A 20,798-nucleotide genomic window follows, 5' to 3' on the forward strand; every position below is an offset into this window, starting at 1 on the left:
ATTGCTGCCACACACAGAATCTTCCTTACTAAACTTTGAAGCACGTTACGTATAAGTGTAGCGTTACTCGCATAGAGCGAGCTTATTGTACACAAACACATACACGCACGCGTAGATACACTGGGAGAGTTTTCTACCAAGCCAAATGCCAAGTTACAACTTCACGTTCACAATAATGAGGGCCCCACGTATGTAATAATCTGCCTAAGACTAAATATACCGGGCACTGGACGAATACGTGTTTCGGTTAGTAGTGGAAGCAAAAGTTTCTATAAAACGGCTTTATTTGTCTGCTATAATATACATGAATTATAATTCAAGCATCTCCGAAGCATTGAAGGTATCGGCGTGTGCTGGTTTGTGTGTGTGTGTGGTTTTAAATATAGAAAAGCGGACGTATGTATTAGTTTGATTGATATTTTAAATACAGTGAAAACGTTCTTAATTTTTTATTTCTTTGCAAATTTCTGGGATTAATTTAAATCAGTTAGAGGTTAATCCTTAAAAAACTGACCAGTTTTTTTGTTTTGATGGTGATTGTGGTAGCGGTTCTAGAATCCAACAGTATTCTAGATTGTATTCTTTCCCCTTAAAAACATAATATCATTCAATCCTGATTTGTAATCGTTTGATGAAATTTCAACGTCCCAGGCGATTACAATTGTGAAATAGCTCCTGATTAAACAAATAAAGTCACTGTTAGCGAAGTAAAAACAGAGCGAGTACGTATTTTGCATACAAGATTTTACAAAAATACACTAAAGAAGTAAAAGAAACAGGTCTAGAATTTAAATATCGACGAGAAAAGAAAAAAGAATGACCCTTTTTTTTAAAAAATATAAATTCTTCATTTTATTCTGTTCAGATAATTAAAACATTACGTAAAGTCTATTTCCCTTATTTGGATATGTTTTTAATTAATAACATTAGTCCAATAGGTTTTTATTCTAATTCAGAAACAAAACTAGATAAACTACATTTATTTAAATGAATATATTGAAATTTTAATAATTCTACGCGCAAACGATGTTCTGTGATTAACCTTGAAAATAATTTATCTTTACTGGCATTAGTTTGCAATTTTTTTTGGGTCACTTAAATTGATAAATAATACACAAATAAGGAAAAATGTACACTCTAACTGTAATATGAATTAGTAATAATTTTTGTGTTATACAAATGTCCAACTAAACAAACACCGGCAAGAGATTTTAACAGCATAGCGAAACAATAATTTAAAAATCCAGTAGACCGTTTCATTATACTGTTTTGCGCAGTCCTTATATTATTATGCGCAGAGGACTGCGCATTTGCTGCATATAATAATATAAGAATCAGCGGCATTGTTAATACTTTGAGCATAATTTGCCTACATATAATAATACAATAACCAACGGTACTTACAGGGCCTACAACCTTCTCCGATTGGCTTTCGTAACCATAATTTTAGGATAAGGTGGTGTCTTATGCCTGAATATATATTTTTTGCGTGTAAATTGCGTAATTCTCCTGGCCGGTTTGCAGATTATTATTATTGTGGTTAGAGAACGGATACTCTAACCACTCGGCCAATCCAGCCGCAAAGGTTCTTCAGCGATCATCTCTATTGTCACACGACCATTACAATATTTGCTAGCAATCTTTGTTCTAGAGTTCCATCTTTTGGCAGGATTATTGGAATGTTCCATTTTCCCTGGACAAGTAAACCTTGACCTGGCCACCTTCTTCGCCGATACCGAATTTAAGAAAATGACAAAACAGGAAAAAAAAAATGTCCCAATCGTAATTTACACATTTCATATTTACACACCATGAACTTGTACGTAGATGTCCCAATACTTTTTTGAAATGTATGTGTTTAGTGAAAAAAAATTAATTGTATTTTAATTATTAAATGCATCGTAGCCAAAACTCTTAACTATATCAAAAAAGCAAGAAAGATTTCAGTTGCTTGGGCAATATAGAAGTCTCATATTTTCCCATTCATTCAGTTCATTTATGTAAAATCAATATAAGAGCAATAGAGATTAAATATTCAATAATTTTAATTAAATATTATTTAAAGAAATGATAAAAATTCACCACACGAAAGAAGTGTCTTTTAAGTTTTTTTTTTTTTTTTTTTTTTTTTGTATGCGATTAATGTAATAATGTTGATCTAAATGTTTACTCTTAAACGATGATCAGGAATGGAGGGAATAAAGTGTACATTCGATTTGTCTACCCTTGCATGGTACGAATTAGATTTTTAGTTGATAATAAAAGTAACATCAAACTATCCCTTAATTATATACTGAACAATCACGTTCAATAACTTATAGCATTTTATTTAAAACATTTAGTTTTACTCTTTGCATTTATTCATCCTGAGCTACTAGTGTGTGTAACAAGTTCTACTTAAGTATACAAAAATTTCATTAAAATAATTGCAACATAAATGATAATATGAAATAAAAAATTATACATATTACCGATATTTAATTATGTATCAATGAGTATAACTTTCTTTTCAATGTTTTTTTTTTTTGTCTTTATTTATGCACAATCCAACAGATGATAATTGAAGGATACGAATTGTAAATTTTTTTTTTTTCAGAGATAATATTTAAGTTGTGTTAGTTCATGGTGAACAGACTATAATAGTTTTCCCTATACGCTTCATTTTGATACTTTTCATGAAAACGAGCAAGTTTTTCAAACAGTGTACGTTTTCTAGTCTGTGCAACGGGAAAACTATGTAGAGTAACTGAAACACAGTAGGAAGAGATAGATAGAGAAAGAGTTACCAGAACATAACAGTTGATAACAACTTGCTGCTGACAAACAGTGTTGAGGTAACCAGTTTGCGAGGAAGCAGTGTTTATAGGTAACAAGGGAAACGCGGGTTCCCTTCATGCCGCTAAAAGTGGAATATTACTGTTGGCAGAGGAGAACCGTAAAAGTAATATCCTAGGTCAGGAGAACGGAAAACTCGGCGAGAACTTCAAACGTTTACTGAGATAAGTTAGGACTGGAGCTTCCTTTAACTTTATTAGGAACTGTGTGCTCACTTTTCGAATCAATTCCCTTTGCAGTCATGAACATTACGATATTTTGGATAATGGCCTACCACGAAAGTGGAACCCTAGGAGTACGCTTCTGCCCCTTATCTCACTTTGCATCACCCTGAGGCTTCTAGTATCTGAGATGGAAGTGCTTTGAAAGTCAGGTGATCTATAACCAAATTTATTTACTCGGAGTTCGCGTGCAACCTGAACATACTTTTAAAAGACATCTTCCTGCGCCTGTGCTACAAAATCATTCACCTCATATCAAACGAGTGTACTGCACAGGACAAGTTCCCGACATGTCCTTGCTCTTAGAGCAATAGGATCACGAAAAAAAGATGGTCTTTTTCTTGGAGAGATTTCTTCTGGAATTTTTTTAAAACCGTCTTTAGGCTTAGCTAAATAAACCAAATAACTCTTCTTTCATAAAAGAACAGACCAAAATTCTTTTGCGCATATGACGTCATTATATTGCACTCGAGTACCTCATCTGTCTTTCGGAACTTATACATTCTTTATTAACAGTCAGATCAATAGAACAATGGCGGGAAGCGCTTTCAATTGTGATAGATTTCATCCATCTTTCTTTGTTCTACGTACCGTGTTATGATTATGTAGTCAGTTGAAATTCTTACAAGAGACCCTTGGTCCATTGTAATGTAATGAATCTAGTCTCTCCCCACCGACATCATTAAGGCTTGTTAGCATAGAATCCGATCGGAGATTTTTTTTTTTTCTTTATGGTAATGGTGCATAAATCCACTCTTCCATTATAAGACTACTTCTTCAGAGAAGACTCGAAACTGGAATGGCTATTGTTATAGTTAGTACGATGGGGATAAAATGGTAAATATACAGAATATAGCTGTAAACAAAGCTACGCTTTGAATCATTGAGTTGACTATAATAAAAGTTTATTTTAACTGTATATTTTATATAACAAAAGAGGCCAAAACATCAAGTTTACGATATAAAAAAAAAATCTCAAAATACTATAATTTGTATATCAAGGACGCCGAATTTTCATAAATAGAAAAGTTTGCAGCAATATTTGTTATTTGCATATTAATAACATTGAACTATAAAAGTTTGTAGAAATCCACATAAGGAAGAGCCTTATACGGATTTGTAGGAATACCTGAATATGAATATAGTAAGTATAGTTCGTAGAACTTTTATCTAGGACTTTCAGCTGAAGGTGAGTTAACCAGTCTCAAAGAGGTAGCAGGGTTTTTCATCACAGACAAACTGGCTAAGAGAACACACGCAATTTACACAGAAAATGTATATATTTAGGAATAAGACTAAATTATGCCAAAACAAGATACTGTATCCTCAAATTATGGTTAAGAAAGCCAAAGATTCCTATCAGGTCGTGAAATTAATGACCTATAAGTACCACGGATTATTATTATCGTCATTGTGATTATAAAAATAAAGTATAAATCTATCTGTGTAATAATAGACGAGTTTGTAGTTGCGTTGTTTATTAAGAATGAATATTTTTAATTCCTGGAAATGACTGAATATAGTGAATGAAAGAATATTGAAAAAAAAAAGTTTTTACCGTATTTTTCTTTCCTCCTGTTCTTTTAGTGTGAGCACTAAAGAACAGAAACTTTCACAATGTTCGCTAACTATAAGGTGTGCTTGCAGATATACATGACAACATAATAAAGACAATCTTTATTAGGATGAAAGGTGGGAGGTTGAAAGGTTGCAAAATATAAATGACAAGCTTGAATTTCAATTGCGTTCATACAATGACAGGATAAATCAGTAAAGACAATTTATTTTTTTCACTGAATCTTGAGAGGAAAAAGATATCGGGTTTAGTATCATTTTTCAAGGTTTTCCCTTACTTTTCCAAACATTGATTAAATTGGTCGTCGAGTTTCTTTTTCGGCCAAATAAATACTGCTCCTTTGACTTGATCGTATGAAAAATATTTTACAGGACCAAAGAAGTGTTAATCACTTGAGTGGGAACTTGTATGGTGGGCGAAGAAGAATTTAAAATTTACATTTTTGAATTATTCCATTGCTTGAATCGGCTGAATGAGGTGGTGCATAGTAGTATTTTTTTTTGTTGTTTACAATTTTCTACGTTATGAACATTGAGGTTTCAATTTTTAGTTTTGCTTTTTTGAACCTTTCTATATTTGCATTTTTCTTTGGCTTGCACTATTTTTTCACTATACTATACTGTAAATCTCGAAGTGTTTGATCCGTTCAGCCTATAAAAATCATGAGAACATTATTTACTAACGGTACAATTGAAAAGTAGACCTTACACATTTATCACTTGACTATAGGAAACACAACACAACCGGAGAAATTTGTTTATCTATATAGTACACGTTTAGACTTGTTTATCTAAATACACAGCCTTGAGAATGCGTTTTGATATGCTGTATGATTCTTACACCCAAACTGAAATTATCGTAACCTGTTGAACTCCTTTTGTGCAAAATATGTCAACAAGATGGTACGATTTGTATTCTATGCATATTCGAATGTAACAAAATCAAGCAAACTTAACAACAATAATAATAAATGCAATATTGCTCTTATTTAATAATATTAATATTCTGTAATAATTGTATACTATGATTTTTTTTTAAAATCTCCAGCGGTAAGTTTGGTTTGGGGATTGTTTTCCTCCGGGTGCTCCGGTTCCCTCTCTCCCTTCAAAGCATAAAACCGGACATCTTTGACGATAACTTTTATTTATTACACAGTAGGGATGTGGTAATTCGTTGAGTAAAAGCCCCCTAAATTGGCTAAAGTTTCCTGATGAGAGGTTGAAATAATAACGAATGATTTATGCTACGAAAATTATAGCAAACTGATATAACCTTACGAAAAAAAAATTTTTAAATATGTAAAATAGCTAACCTTTGTTAATTATTTTTATAATTACCAAATTATGAAGACTTTTTCTTCCCAACATTAAGACTCGGTAGCGAACAATATTGAAAAGTCTGTCGTTTTTCGGGAATAACCTTTACAACACATTTTCATTCTTTGCAGTGACCACGTTCTCAAATTCTTTTCTGAAGAAAGATAAGGAAGGGTATTCGATCGCAGCCTTAGTAGCGTACAGTGGTATGCAATCAGATATTGTGAACCTCGGACTATTCCTTTGTGGGCCAGTTGCGTGCTGTTAAAAAAAAAAAAAAAAAAAAAAAAAAAAAAAAAAATCTGCCATAACACTGGCGACCCGTTTATCATGAGTAAGTGATGTGGTCTACGATGATAAACGTTACGAACCAACAGATACCCACAGCAAGTAACTAGGCGTTTCGCTTGGTTTGCTAGATGAGGCCAGATACAGAATCTAAGTGAGTGGCTTAACGTATCGATAGTAACAGCAGAGCTTTCCAAAGAAATATATTCATTTCAGTGAGTGCTTTTAGTCATCGAGGCCCATCCTATTACGTAGGTGAATTTATTTCACCTAAGTAATGGACGGGTGTATATCACACTGACCTTAGCAGGTCTATCATAGAAACCTTATAATTAGTACAGTGTTACCTCGTATACATAGTTATGGAATGTTTATTTAACGAGAAAGAAACTTGATGATAGATTTAACTATGATGAAAATGTTGGTATCTGTACCCCAAGAATAGCTATGTTATTTAATCGATCTAATAAAAAAAAAAAAAGGGAAAAAAAGTTGCAGGATAAACAAATACTGTAAAATTTTCAATTGTTTACATTTTCGTGTGCTATTTTTTCATGTTTTTACCCCCCCCACCTCATTAAATGTTTCGTTTTCATTTTCGTAGGATTATATCCATTATAATATTTATTTTTATATTTTCCCATAGTCTTGACTTATATTCATAAGGCGAGACTATGGGACGAAAGAGATCTATCTAAATTAGATATCTTTAAATACTAAATTATATTTTGGGTACTCATATTAAGACAGAATCTCATCTCATCTTCCATTTAAGTATTAGGTCTGATACAGACTTTTGTAGCTGGACGAGAATACATCTGATCGGCAGAACATAACACTATAGAGACAGGATAGATGTATTCTCGAGCTGGTTTGTCTGTTTTACGGAACTATTAATTTCCTGATGGCAAAACCTTCGTATGAGATCATTCCGCCCGCCTTCCATTGGATTCAAAACCAGTTCTTTCCGACCAGGCGATACGTGTCATTCTTAGAATGAGATACTGTGCTAAGGTGGAATTTAACTCCTAATTTGATTCGTCTATCTAAAAGAGTGGATTGCTACATACAAAAACACTTCAGTAAAGAAATTACGTCAATTTTGCCTTGATCTTGGAAAAACACCACTCAGTCAGATGATCTAAACAGATAAGAATATTGGAAGTTCATCTAGGTCAACCACTTGAGAAACTATGGGCTCTTAGAGATGACTTAAAAGTTTCATTCAAGCTTTCTTTTAAATTATTTTTGCTATAACATGATTTTTGAGATTTTTTTCCTCTAATATATTGTAAACAATGCAAAATCAATCTTAGCTAGCTGTAAATATTGTTACCAAGTTCTAATAGATATTGTTGATGTAGATATTATTATTGTTGATGTGAATATCATATGTTGTTGATGTAGACATTGTTAACAAAGTGACATTGTGTTTAGGACAAGATTACATAATACAAAGCGATTATATATATATATATATATATATATATATATTAAATTATAGCTCTTTTTAAAAGGTTGCTGTGACCTTCAGCATCTGCCGCAATGCATGGCGTCACTATAATTTGAGAATATAAACACGAACTCGGATTGTGTAATCAGCTGATAGATTAGGGTTATCATTGTCCTGCCACTTAGTAACAAGTTCAACTACCTGGCTAGCTTTAATCACTCACATTTACATATCTTATCAACCAACAGGCTAAACACACTGTAGACTGTATTGGAAGAGGATGTTATCTGTCTATGTACGTAAGACAAAGTACAACTCGAGTGAACTTTCCTCGCTGCACCTTTAGCGCCCTCTCTGGGGAGACCCCCCACCCGTTTTATACAACCACTTAATAGTCCTTGTGCGGAATTAATTCCGATAGTATTTACAGGAATGAATCTCGACTTTTATAAGGATCGAAAACTGACTTTTGACCCCTCGTTTTTAGTACAGTTTTAACGGGTTTGATAACATTCTCGCCGACGTCTATAAAACCTAGACTTTCTTTCTATGAGACTGGGATCTCATTAGGATATAAAAGTATACGTCACATTTAATTAAATCTTACCGCGTTTTCTTGAGAGAGATTTAATAAGTGCTTCACTGTTCATGTAAGCAAATCATATTTTTTGTTTTGTTTTATTGTTCGTTGGATTAACTTAGTGTTTAGGAGACAGATTGTATTTTTAAACTCGTTTTAATTGGTTGCAGTGTTTTAGCTGCTTGTTCGTTGGTACCGAAGGAATAACTGGTTTCCGTAGCAACCCGAAATGTAGCGTTGTCTCCAAGGAAATCACGATAGTGATTTCCTACCCCTCTACTCGATTTCCAGTTACACAGCGCCGTCAAAATAAGAGGGGCTAGTGTATAATTTAGGCTGTAACTACAGAATAGATGAAATTTATGATTATGTGTATTATTCCGAGTTCATGGTTATAACCTAATGGTAGACCCATTGTTACATTTTTTTTTTAAATTCTTTTCCCTGCGCAATCGTAGACAAAACCATCAACCTCACTTGTAGAGAGCCAGCTTGGAGGCTTTGTCTGTCACTCAGACACCTGAAGGTTTTGCACACATTGCAAAGAACTCATATTCTGAGTTTATTCCCTCTCTAACTGATAAAACTATATAAAGCTAATATATAGATAATCCTTTATATTATCATATAATTTCTTATATTATGGAAGGGAACTATTTTCAAAGTTACCATGACTAATTTTAATATGCATCGTATATTATTATACATGTCTATATTATGCATGACTTTAATGACTCATGTCAAGAGTTACATTAGTTTTCAATATAACGTGTAAATAATCTATAGTTTAGCCTTGATAAATATTGTAATCATTACCTAAGAATATTAGATATTCCATACCATCTTGTTTTTCGTTTAGGGAAAGGCGTGGTTCATGCACTAATCTCAAAAGACGGTTCAAGTAGCTACCAGAGATCACTCATTGGAACACAGGTAAGTTTTTATTGGCATTAGTTACCAAATACATTCAAACATATGAACATTTACAGTCTGTATACATCCGAATCATCACATGGAATGTGAAAGACGTATTCTTCTCGCGATTTTTGAAGAATTCCTTTGGAAAGATTTAATTTCGCACGGAGATGAGCCCTGCAAATAGACAGAGAGAGAGAGAGAGGATTATCAAATGGAAAGTAATTATTTTTGCAGTATAAACAAATATACAAAACAGTATCAATGGATTTAGCCTTCCTATCTTCAAAAGGGGGGACTCGGTCTCTTCCGGATTAGTTAATTTTCGTTCAATTTCATTTCAAGTTCATGCACTCTTCCGTTTCAAGAAAATAAAGCTAACACTTTGGTACCCATGTGAATACAGACCAGGGAATACGAACACAGAGAAACCCCGTCCATAAATTACTAGTTGATATCTAGGATTAATGTAATTACACAAATCGATTACTCTTTTTTTTTTTCATTTGAATTATTTTGAATTTCCAATTAAAATTAAATACCGGAACCATTTTTAAATTCTTCAAGTGGATATCCCTGCTAGAGTCTTTGGTAATAATTAATACTGTAATAGATATGCAGAAGGATTTAAATTTAATATGATAGAATCAGTCGCAAATAGATCTTCAGTGAAGGCAGATTTCAAGAATACTCCAGAGAATAATACATATGGTGAATATCGTAGATTAGATTGGGATTATGCATTTAGTAAACCATGCGAAAATCATTTACTTTGCCAGAATCCGTTGCAGCATTACATCTGCTCAGCATCCAAAACTTCCTCAAAATGTTTAACATTTTTTTTTTAAGTTCTGTCAGTTGGAACACGAAGAGCTACTATATGAAATCCAATCATAGTTGGTATATATATATATATATATATTTTTTTCTTTTCTTTTTTTATGAAAGTTTCGTACGAAATTTGACCAGAGAGCTTACGGGAATACACTTGCTGGCATTTAAGAGTTGCCCTAGCGTGGACCTTATAGGAGACATGATCGCTTGCCCAAGCGTCCATATATTCACCTTCTATTGGTCTATTTAGATAACGTTTCAATGACAGCTGTTTCAAACTGGTTGGTTCTCCTCAGAGACCAGGCAGAAACTTTAAGAGAGCAAAAACTCTCGTTCAGTACTAAGGAACTCGAAGTGTCGGAGAGGTGTATTTTTCGTAAGCGAACTCTCGGTCGGTGCGCGTAAAGAATTTACTAAAATAAAGAGCAAAGGCTTCATTTCGGCGGTGCAAAATTATATAAATCAAGTTTTAGTAAACATAAGTAAACAAGGTTTTAGTAAACATACAAAAACACGCAATAAAGAGGCGGCGCTGAAAAATAAACCAAAAAGATTCAAAAATTTCCACAAACTACTTCAAACAAGAGATTAACATATACCGAATAAACGTGCTAAAAACTTAATAAAAACTCGAAATATATTTGATTTTCTTTATTAAGAAAATTTTAGGTGTAGAATATTGGTTTGCATTCAGACAGATGTTTCGTCCTATATCAAATATTGACAAAAGAACTGCTTTTGTTTGTGTATGGGAAAGGGTGGAAAGAGTAAAGAAAGCGAAATGCTAAACAACTGAGGGAGTTCCATTCCCTTCCCCCCCCCTCACATCTTCCCTTCACTGGCTACTATGTTCACTTCCGTCTCGAGGTTAAAGGTTAACGCTAAGATCGACCCACCAGTTTCCCACGCAGGGATTTAAACGCTAGAACGCGAAGCATGTAATTATGCGTAAAACGAACACAGACAGCTTGACCACGCTCTTAACTAGTTAGCAAAATACTACGCTAATTTTCCTTCAGCAAATTCGCCCGGTCAGTAAGAAAGAGGGTAGCTAGCGATTCCGTGCACACTAATTTCCATCTGTCCGTCTATAAGTAGGTCGAATGGTTTGAGAATCTAAGTCATAACCGGAAAAGAAAAAAGAAAGATTATAATCAAGTCCACGAACTGGTATAAACGTGGACTTATTTCGGCAAATCTTACTTATGACGTACGCTTCCAATATGGATTCTTCTATAGAAAGAATTGGCTGACAGCTATTACTTTGATAACAGCACCGACTACAGTCCATACGCTAATAGGAAAATAATTTGAATACTTGAAAGTCGGTGTCTCTTTCTTTATAAGAACGGTGAATAATTTGTAGTCAATTATGCAACTGGCCAAAGAAAGTTGTAGGCCTTGGACAAGTCGCTCCAGCTAACCTTGTTTACGGACGACATCTGATACGAATGCATCGTCAACAAGTTGTTTACCTAATCGACTATTGCAGTAGTCTTTCCTGGTTATTAGTGACCTTTGCCTGCTATCGTCCTTTATAAAAAGGCGCCCTTTTTATAAAGCGCGAGCATACGAAGTGATGGCGAGAGAGAGATGCACTGTTTGTCAGTAGAGTGAAGGACGTTTGCCAATTTCCCCCTCATCCCTCCCCCCCTCAAGGACTTTGTATTTTGCTGATGAATGTATGTTAGCGATACCTGTGTACTGTTTGAGCAATGATATCATGTAGGGAAGCCATGCACGTGGATACAAAGACTTTATCGAAGTTGAATTTTGTACTGACAAGATTAGGCATTCTCGTCTATACAACGGGATAAGTGTTGCATTCAACTAGATATCATAGTCCGTAAATAGATGATAATCTCGAGGGGAAAACTAATTAAGTATTTCTGTATCAAAAAATAACTAGTTATCTTCATTTCTGAGCTGGGTTTGCAGCTAAATTTAAACTACAATTTGATAATTCTTCAGTGTGGCTTTGGTCTGATTAAGGTCGAAATACTTGAGGAAACGTCAAAAGCTTTATTCGGATGGAAATCTTAATAGGAATAACAGGATTCGTAAGGAGCAATGTAACTAACATTTCTATTTTTTTTTTATTGTGCCAAACAACGAATTTTAATTTTAATATGAAAACCAAAGAGTCTTTACTTTCATATTCTGTGGCTTTATAATAGTTGTAGAAACAAAACAAAAAAAAAAGAATTTTTTTATTTTATTTGATTTTTTTTCTTGTGTTGTTTTCTTAGATAACAACTATGAGGACATATTTAAAAGTGTCCTACTCAAGGAGACTGCATACGCAGGTGAGCAGTGAAGGAATACGACACACTGCTGATGACCTTGATCTCCATGCTTCTATGAGGGGATGTCAAGTTTGCCGTAGAGGTCATTTAGGGTCACAAAGACCTTGAAGCCTTTACTTTTCAAGGTATGGGTCAAAAGGAAACGGCAACGCTGGCGGCTAGTAGAGACGGAAACCCAGAAGGAAGTTGTGTGAAAGGGAAAGTTTTCGGGGGTGTGCGGTGGACGGAAAGTAGTCGAAGCGAAGTTGCGAGAAAGGGCAGAAGTCATTGGAGCACCAGCGTGGACAGCAAAGGGGTTAGCAGTATCGCTTTGGGCATTTGCGGGGTCCGTCACATGCACGGATAGTTTTTTTTTTTTTTTTTCTTGCAGCATTCTGTTTATTGTCCGGCAGTTGGCGACATGACAAGAGGGGGGTCTTTTACTACAGGCCTGATGGGGAAGCACAAAAGAAAAGCGTTCAGAACAGCTGCTAACTTCCGGACGGTTTTGGGGTTGCGAAGACCACCGTTCAAACAGCTAGTCATAAACAACTACTGGACACCACAGGGTTGTCCACAACAGAAATTCTCGCAAACACTTGTGAAGAATCATCACCGCTGCACTAAAACAGTGGTGATAATTTTTTTACATAATGTGATTCCTATCGCATATTTAGTATGCGATAAGAATCCAGTATTCGTCCTCTGCAAATCAAACCCTGAACTTTTAAAAGCCGCTTCAGGTCCATCCTTGCTTATTGGAATGATTTTTTAAAGCCATTCCAATAAGCAAGATGGTGGGTGGTTTCACACCGGGTAATAAAATTATCTCTTATCTAGAACTTTAAAACATCATTAAATTAGTTAATATTGAAGAACTAGAATCACCCATCTTTACTCGTAATCCAACAGTGCCTAAGAATTCTTGAGTTCAAATGTAAAGCAGCTAATGGCGATACCGCTCAGTTAGATTTTCACTGACTATTTGTCAGTGAGAATTTGATGTAACACAATTTGATGATCCTGGATGATAATATATCCAGGTACTTCTCCTCTCCTTTCCCCCCCAAATAAATAAACATCTAGTGTTTACTAAAAAATAAACTTAAATAAGCTTAAAAAGAAATAATAAATAAGCCTAAAACTAAACTTAAAATAAATGTAACTAAATACGAATTTTATTTAATAAAGAAAAAATGCAAAAAAAAAAAACATCATTAAAATAAATGTCAGTGACTGCAGTACATTAATTTATTGTACTACATCAGCTATGAATATAAGGACTATATTTAGATGAAATTTTCGGTGCTTTTAGACTACAGAAATGTATTAGTTAGTCTCTCGTGTGTGGAGGTTGATATTCATGTATATATATATATATAAACCAGTATTTGTATATTAGTATATACAAATACAATTTTTTATAAATTTTATATGTACATATGTATTTTATATGTTTGATTTACATAAATCAAATTTTATTCAAATAAGCTGTCACAAATGTAAGAAAGTAAATTTTTTCTTTTTGACCTTGTGAAAATTTATTAACCCTTAAGATTAAAAATAATAAATTTAATTCACAGAGATCTGAATAACCACTCCGAATAAGTTCTGATAAAATACGAGGAGAAATTCCCTCCATGATAGCAAAAATTTTCTAGAAGGCAGATCTAGGTTCAATATTAAAACTACTTTGCCTCTCTTCCTTCAGTTGTGTGACCCCTACATATAAATTATTGTGATTCGGTTCCTCCTTCAGAAAAAAAAAAGCGATAAAAAATATGAAAGCCTTGGAAAATAATGAAACCTACTGACCCTTTTGAAGTATTCTAGCTTTTTAAAAAAAAAAATCAATTTTGTTGTCCCACAGGCAATCACGTGACCCTCGCGATGCTTGTTACTGTCGTTTCAGAGTGCCACAAAGAGATGTTTTAAATATTCACTGACCCACTTTTTAGAAACCATAAGGCCGTAATGCAGTACAGGGGACTTGGATGTACCCTCCGAGGTTCCAATTATTTACACAAAATTACCTCAATCATTGCTTGTGTTTTGCTTTCTAATTACAACCTTAATAGAAAAGGGTGGCTGCGCACACATATACATACACACACAGACATACAGCTATTTTTCTTCCCTTTAAATCTCTCTAACGATCAAAGGGCAGACGTATCTGTAGGCAGTCCCAGTAAGGGTGGTCTGTGTGGGTGGAAAAGGTATGTGCGATGTAGAGGGGAGTGAAAACAAGGGGATGAAGCTAGGGGTGATGTGGTAGATCAGGTATGTCGCCAGGCCGGCACAAAATTACCAGACCCGAGTAATATTTCCTCCTAATAAATGTCATGCGACAGGCTTGGCGCATACGGGAGATTGCATGTGCCGTGAAATTTGCCATTTTCACGCTTCGTCGGCTGACGAAAGTTGACTTTCAGCTTCTGTATTGGTCGGTAGCGTTGGGAGAAGCGCTGGCAGGTTATAAGCCCAGGTGTGTGTGTGTATGTGTGTGTGCGCGCGCGCCGTCATCTTGTCTGTGTACAGGTATGTGAAATATAAGGGCGTATGCGGCCGAGGTGCGCGTGGAAGCGTTGCATTCTAAGATAGGACTTGGTAATTTAATTTCAAATGCCTTCAGGTAATTAAGCTAGAGAGGAATGGAAATGAAGGTGGTGGGAGGTTGTGTCACTCCAAATATTTCTCCCGAATGGCAGAAAACGAGGATGGTGAACAGTGGAGGTAGTTTTTCTGTCTCTGTTTTACAGGGGCGGATTTTTCGTTTTGCTGAAAGCCACATAACAGTCAGTTGGGCTTAACTGGCATCTGGCTGTCGCAGTTATACGAAAAGAATAGTTTTTTTTTTTTTTCCATTGAAAGAAGATCAAAAAGTTTTTTTTTTTTAACAGGAAACGTATATGAAGCAATCCATATCGAAAAAATTCATTTTGGACAACGGAATATAATATCATGTGATCTAAAAGTATTTTTCTGTAGCCAATTATCCAGAATATCCCTGAAGAAATACAAATAGAGACAAAAACATTCATAATATCCAAATGACAAAAATCATTAATCTGGTATGAATGACTTTTGTCATCTGGTGAGTCTCTGTGCGTGGTTTATGTAAACATTTCCCTAAATTTCAGCCACCATAGCTTAATGAGTAACGATAATACCCTTCAGGTTGGAAAGACCTGATTTGAATCCCGTCTAAAATACAAGGAACTTTTAGAAAACGATTTTTTTTTTTGTTTTAAATGAAGGTGAATTAGTGTGTCTTATACGGCTGTGACAAGATTTGTTTTCACTCCGTAAAATAGGCAAGCCGTCCAGAAAAATACGCGCAATTCACAGAAGGCATTCAGGCCTGCCTTAGTTGCTTCGGTTGTAATTCGAAATAAGCATATGCTTCTCTACATTCCTTAAATATGATATTTTCTAATTTCCCTAAATTTATGTTTCCAAGTTGCCTTAATACTGTGCTTCTGCACCGACTGTAAATACTTTTCTAAATCTGTGCTTCTCCAGTTATTTCTCTAAAATATTTCCCTGAACTCTGTGCTTTCTCCAGTTTTCTTCTTTAAAATATTTCTCTCAACCTTGTGCTTTGTCTACAAGAACTGTTGAAACAATCTACTGAAGTGTTGGCTTTACAGATAAAGTGCTCATATATATACCCTCTGTTAATGCAACTATGCTTTTTAATCTTCCTCACTCTGGTTATTATCCTAAATATTTCTCTGAATCTACTCCTTCCTCCTTCAAAACATTCCTTTGGGTTAATCAATTTCAATAAACCCTTAACCTTTCCAATACCAGAATTCCACCTATCATCTCAAAATCCCTTAAAAAGAATCTCTCGCTTTGACTAAATTCAACTGTTTCCGTTTCATTTTAGCGGAAGTTTACTTCTTATTGTTGTAGATACTTCCGGGTGTTTGACACTCCCTCCCACATGTCTAAGAATTCCTCGTCCTTGACTTCTACTTCAAAAATACAGATAAAAATAATTGAATAGGAGCGTTAATTCGGAAACGCAGAGCCTATCGCAGTGGTTGCATAGCAACAGCGTGATAACCTAGAACCGATAGCTTATCCGATGTCCTATCTGTCCATTACATAGCACATTACTGTTGAGGGAGGGGATAAAATAACAGGTGAATGATAAAATAGAAAAAAAAAAAATGGGAAAGGGGGAACCAAGGAGATGAAGGAGAGCAGAGCAATTACGTAGCCAAGTCAATACAACGGTGGCCAAGAATATTAGTTACCTATAGTCTGCAGTCTCTACATGCCGTCAGAGCAAACATAATGTATCTGGTGCCCACCCACGTGCTAGCGACAGTAAGGTAGTCGTGCAGATTTATCATGTCACGTTGATTAAGCTGTGTGACAGCCACCGAAGGGCATGGGCGTTGTAGCATGCAGCGGTTTCCATAGCAACAAGAGCAGCTGCTAGGAACATTATCTTGGATAGTTGCGGACGAAACCAAGGGTTGTTTAATTTAGATTTTACTATGTTTGCAATGCCGAGTTCATATGATATCGGAAGGAGAAGGTCTCGTGATCCCTAGGTTGGGTGGGGGGTGGGAGTAGTATGATGTCGGGAGTCTTATTAAATAATGTTTTTTTTTTTTTTAATGTTATCATTGAACAAACATTACGAGTACAGTATATCTAATACGGTGGCGGTTATGAGAAAAATGATTTGACGTGTTTACTTTTCATTGGAATCAAATAGGTTATGCTTGGCTTCTCTGATGCATCAATGTCAACTAGGCCCCTTAATGGGGGTGGGTATGTTTACACCTGTATAAGCAATGCGGATATTCGACATCTACGGATTCCGATTTGTGGCATTGAACAACAACGCAGATGCGTGGGACGACAACGCTGGCAACCGTCCATGATGCTAGACAACTGACTAAGGTTGGGCAAATGGTATTGCGAATTATATAATGCATTTTTAACCGTGGTACGTAACTGGAAGGTGGGTTGTTGAACAATCTCCGTTGGAGAAAAAAAGTTTGCCTTCAAATTTGTCCATTGTAGATCCATATTGCAAATTTAACGCACCCGTACGCAGTGTCGTTGTCAGAAATTATTCTCTAGGATGAAGCATAATTCTGAACGCCGGGATCATGATGTATGGGGAAGGGAGACTGACCCGATAACACATACTTTGAACCTTTCCATTGTTCTTAAGTCAAACGTTAAAGAAGAGAGTCTAATTTGATTTGTAAACATATAAGAAGAGACTTTTCTGACATGACAGATAAACATTCCTTTTTTGGGGATTCCCCATATTACAAAAGTTGCAGAAATGAATGAGGCAAGATCAAATCCTAAGATTTATACAAATTATTGCTCAAAAAAAAAAAAAAATTAAATTAATAATAAAATAAATAAATAAAAATAACGTCAAATTCTAGCGTATTTTTCAGTTCCGAAACAACTTTTATGGATTCAGTGAAAGACTAGAAGCGGCAAGGAAGTCATTGAAAAAATGTAACAATATGCCGAATATAATTTAATAAATATGAAGGTATATTCGTGTGTTGAAGGCTAACTAAAAAGAAAGCATAAACAAATGAATAACTTTAGAAAGTAATTTGGAATGTATGGGATTTATTTTTAATATTTTCACTTACAATATTAAATTCTTTTCTAAAGTGATAGCATAAAACAACCTAACTTTTTTCATATTAAAGTAGGTTGATTTCGATTATACATCGATTTTATTTCACTAGAGGTGAACATTTTACTGAAATACCAGGACTGTAAAGCGAAAAGTGTTTCTATCTCACTTTCTTCACCTTTATAACAGTTTGATGTAAAAGACGTGGAAACACAATTTCCTTTTTTGTGTGTGTGTGTTCTCGCTTTTTGTATTTTTTTTTTTTTTTCAGAGAAACTAATTCTGGAAGTAGCAAGGAAGTTGAATATGTGAGCTTAGATCGTTCATTCCCCCCCCCCCCCCCCCTCCCGCCCATACACAAATTCAACTCTGAGTTGAAAGTGTTTTCAATCAGACCACTGCATCAATGTCTGGTTGGTTCAACAGCAATCAGTACTAAGTTTAAAAATACGAAAATCATCTATATCAAAATGTCTATAGATATGCTGAAAATAATCTCCGTCTTTTCTCAAAGGGCATCTGCAGTCGGCAAGACAATGCAATGTCTTTAGTTGAAAAGTCTTGGGGAAAAAAGTGCGTGTAGAATGTTTAGCAGATCTTTCAGTAGAGACGAGTTTGTCGATCTCATATAGAAATTATTGGATTCTCCTCCTGGAAATTGGGGTTTTTAATTCAGAAAAACGACAGAAGAACACATGCAATTGACAGACACTATACTGTCCATAACTTTTGTGCTTTTGCCTTGCATAATTTCAACAGACCTAACTTGAATTCTCCAACTCTTTCTTTTTGAAAGAAAGGAGTGGGCTAGTCGGTCTTATATGGGAAATAGCAAAGTTCCGCCACCGGAAACTCGAGTATTTCATTCCAAAAACCTGGAAAATCAGTGAACAGATATAATTATTTGCTACATAATTAATTTCAAACAACCTAACCTATTCCTAACTCTCCATCATCATCAGTGGATCTAATAGGCCTTTAATAAATATGGATTTCGTAACTATAATTTTAGGATAACATGGTTAACTGCCTATAAGTATTGTATAAATTGAGTGTATTTACTCTGGCTGGTTTGTGGGATAAAAGAAAAACCCTTCTACTTCCGTATGAGGCCAGCTAACTAACCTTCAGATGAAAAGTCATGGTAAAGGTTCTTCGCGTGCTAGATGGGATTCCAGTTCAAGTCTTTCCAATTGAAAGAGATCATCGAAATCGACTGAGCTAGAGAGGCTCATCTAATCTAATCCCATCTAATCGACTGAGCTAGAGAGGCTCATCTAATCCTTCGATTAGATGGAATCATCTAATTCCATCTAATCGAAGCCATATAGAGTTCAAGACGGGTTTAGCGTCGATTTATTTGGATTGGCAGGCTCAGTTATTATGTTGCTTACTAGGTGACTCTGTAGATCCCATAAATTTGATTGGTCACTGTTTAAAACAGTGACCAATCAAATTTTTTGGTTTGGGATTTAAAATATCGCTGTTTTACCTTTGGAGAAAATGCATGAACAGCATTTTCATATGACGTAGGTGGCCTGGTTTGAGGATGTGCATAATTTATTAACAATCCGGTATTAAATTGATGGTGGTGTTTACACTCCAAGAAAAATAATACGTTTGAGGAATAATAACACGACAAATTGATTTTTGAAACAGAAAGAGTAGTGGTCATTCTCTCTCTCTCACTTTTATAAATACACTAGAAGCACTAACAGTACTAATTTATAATATTTTGAACTTTTAACGCTTGCGGACATGCTTTGTAGTATTACTGGATACTAACTTCAATTTTTAAAGCCATATTATTTAATTAATGACAAACAAAACGCACTGTTTAAACAATGATGCTTATTGTTAGATTTCTGTGGATGGGGCATGTGTTAGAATTAATGTCTGATTGTATTTACTATTTGGAGACTTGGATGAACGAAATACACATTTTGTTCATCACAATATACAAATTTTACATTTATTATTTAAAATATCGACTCGCTTCGTGTGCTTTCACCTAGAATAAAAAAAAAAAAAAAAACTAAATCTAAATCTTGAAACGAGCAGTAAAAATTCCCTGAAAGCTCAAGATTCTTAAGAAGTAGGCTACGCTTCTTATAATTTTGCGACATATTTCCTTTCTGGCTGTTTACTAACACGGCAGGGGTGAAGAACTCATCATTCTCCAAAGTGTCAGTTAAGACTGCCTTGCTCAAGGTGCGGTTCGCCCTTCTGATCACTCTATAATAAACAAATGTTTGTTTACTGTTGACTTAGACAAGTGTGTTGCGTGTTTGAATAGCATTGCGCCAGTAGTGAGTGAATGTTTCCTCTGGTCCGAATGTTAAGTATTACATCGTTAAGAAGAATAAGCAAATGTGTGCCGAAGTGTCGCGTTTTAGCATGCTATTCGACGCCAAAAGTTGATAAGAGATATTAAGTATTAGTGCACCTGCAAGCACTGGCCTACTGTATATATCATGATAGTTTTTTTTTTTTTTTTCATATAGACATTTTGCAATTCATACTTTTTATTCTGGTGGTGATGGCTTTATGCAAGAGATTACGTTCTATTTAACAGTCATAACAGAGGTGGTAGAGATTTTCGAAACTCGTTTTTTATTTTATTTTTATATCCCACAGATCAGGTAAACAGGCGAGAACAGCACATGCAAATAACAGACACAATACATTGGTATTATATCCTCGGATGCTGTAATTCCAAAAGAACAGCATTTATATGATAGTTGTCCTGTACATAAACCAACCAGGAAAATCCTAAAATACGTCCACGATTTTTTACATGTAATTTTGAAACAACTTTATACAGTAGATACAGAGGAAGAGTGGAAGAAGCTCCATACAACAA

At 35.0% G+C, this 20,798-nt stretch overlaps 1 protein-coding gene and 1 long non-coding RNA gene across 5 annotated transcripts in view; one reads left to right on the forward strand and one right to left on the reverse strand.

The window, feature by feature from the left end:
• The window catches only part of LOC150100420 (uncharacterized), a 121,854-nt gene that overhangs the window by 15,629 nt on the left and 85,427 nt on the right, over window positions 1–20,798 (reverse strand). For 2 of the 3 annotated variants that reach the window (XR_016549258.1, XR_016549256.1), the window contains exon 3: window positions 9,192–9,361. The exons of the other annotated variant lie outside the window; for it this stretch is intronic. This is a non-coding gene — a long non-coding RNA (uncharacterized LOC150100420). Of the gene's footprint in view, window positions 1–9,191; window positions 9,362–20,798 lie in introns of those variants that run through there. 3 annotated transcript variants of the gene reach the window in all.
• Window positions 1–20,798, forward strand: part of LOC150100421 (myocyte-specific enhancer factor 2-like) — a 287,084-nt gene that overhangs the window by 5,708 nt on the left and 260,578 nt on the right. For both annotated transcript variants that reach the window (XM_090402909.1, XM_090402910.1), the window contains exon 2: window positions 9,129–9,202. The gene's annotated coding sequence lies outside the window, so the exon portion shown is untranslated. The remainder of the gene's footprint in view (window positions 1–9,128; window positions 9,203–20,798) is intronic.

The sequence above is a fragment of the Typopeltis vanoorti genome, chromosome 13 (genome assembly GCF_054136105.1).
Source record: "Typopeltis vanoorti isolate ZY-2024b chromosome 13, IOZ_Tvanoo_1.0, whole genome shotgun sequence".
NCBI lineage: Eukaryota > Metazoa > Arthropoda > Arachnida > Uropygi > Thelyphonidae > Typopeltis > Typopeltis vanoorti.